Here is a 1,750-nt window from a genome sequence, read left to right as displayed (position 1 = left end):
CCTAACCCTGACCCTGTCCCTAACCCTGACCCTGTCCCTGACGCTGTCCCTAACCCTGACCCTGACTCTGACCCCTGTCCCTCCCCTGACCCTATCCCTGTCCCTAACCCTATCCCTGTCCCTAACCCTGACCCTGTCCCTGACCCTGTCCCTAACGCTATCCCTGTCCCTAACCCTGACCCTGTCCCTAACCCTGACCCTGACTCTGACTCTGATCCTGTCCCTCATCCTGATTCTGTCCCTAACCCTATCCCTGTCCCTAACCCTGACCCTGACATTGACCCTGACACTGTCCCTAACCCTGACCCTGTCCCTGACGCTGTCCCTAACCCTGACCCTGACTCTGACTCTGATCCTGTCCCTAATCCTGATCCTGTCCCTAACCCTGTCCCTGACCCTGTCCCAACCCTGAGCCTGTCCCTAACCCTATCCCTGTCCCTAACCCTGACCCTGACATTGACCTTGACACTGTCCCTAACCCTGACCCTGTCCCTGACGCTGTCCCTAACCCTGACCCTGACTCTGACTCTGATCCTGTCCCTAATCCTGATCCTGTCCCTAACCCTGTCCCTAACCCTGACCCTGTCCCAACCCTGACCCTGTCCCTAACCCTGACCCTGTCCCTGACTCTGCCTCTGACCCTGACTCTGACCCTGACCCTGACCCTGTCCCTAACCCTGATCCTAACCCTGTCCCTGACTCTGCCTCTGACCCTGACTCTGCTCCTAACCCTGACCCTGTCCCTAACCCTGACCCTGTCCCTGACTCTGACTCTGACCCTGTCCCTGACTCTGACCCTGACGCTGACCCTGTCCCTGACTCTGACCCTGTCCCCAATCCTGACCCTGTCCCTAACCCTGACCCTGTCCCTGACCCTAACCCTGTCCCTGAACTTGTCCCTGACTCTGACCCTGTCCCTGACGCTGAGCCTGATTCTGACCCTGACTCTGACTCTGACCCTGTCCCTAACACTGACCCTGTACCTGACTCTGACCCTGTCCCTAACACTGACCCTGTACCTGACTCTGACCCTGTCCCTAACCCTGACCCTGTCCCTATACCTGACCCTGTCCCTGACCCTTACCCTAACCCTGTCCCTGACTCTGCCCCTGACTCTGACCCTAACTCTGACCCTGTCCCTGACCCTAACCCTGTCCCTAATCCTGACCCTGTCCCTGTCCCTGTCCCTGTCCCTGACTCTGACCCTGACTCTGACCCTGTCCCTGACTGTGACCCTGACTCTGACCATGACTCTGACCCTGACCCTGTCCCTGACCCTGTCCCTGACTCTGACCTTGACTCTGACCCTGACTGTGACCCTGACCCTGTCCCTGACCCTGTCCCTGACTCTGACCCTGACTGTGACCCTGACCCTGTCCCTGACTCTGACCTTGACTCTGACCCTGTTCCTGACCCTGACCCTGACTCTGACCCTGTCCCTGACTCTGACCCTGACTGTGACCCTGTCCCTGACCCTGACTCTGGACATGATCTATATGATATGATCTATTCTTATCTCTCCACCCTTCAGACTCTCTGCCTCTATTCCTGATGAAGGGCTTTTGCCTGAAACGTCGATTTTCCTGCTCCTCGGATGCTGCCTGACCTGCTGTGCTTTTCCAGCACCACTCGGATCTAGACTCTGGTCTCCAGCATCTGCAGTCCTTGTTTTTACCGAGATGGTCTATATGGACTTCATTAAGGCCTGCCCCATGGGGGACTGGTGAGCAAGGTTAGATCTCATGGAATA

Source organism: Chiloscyllium plagiosum, chromosome 45 (genome assembly GCF_004010195.1).
Source record: "Chiloscyllium plagiosum isolate BGI_BamShark_2017 chromosome 45, ASM401019v2, whole genome shotgun sequence".
Classification (NCBI taxonomy): Eukaryota; Metazoa; Chordata; class Chondrichthyes; order Orectolobiformes; family Hemiscylliidae; genus Chiloscyllium; species Chiloscyllium plagiosum.
The sequence above is the reverse complement of the archived record's forward strand: the minus strand, read 5'-3'. Positions refer to the sequence as shown.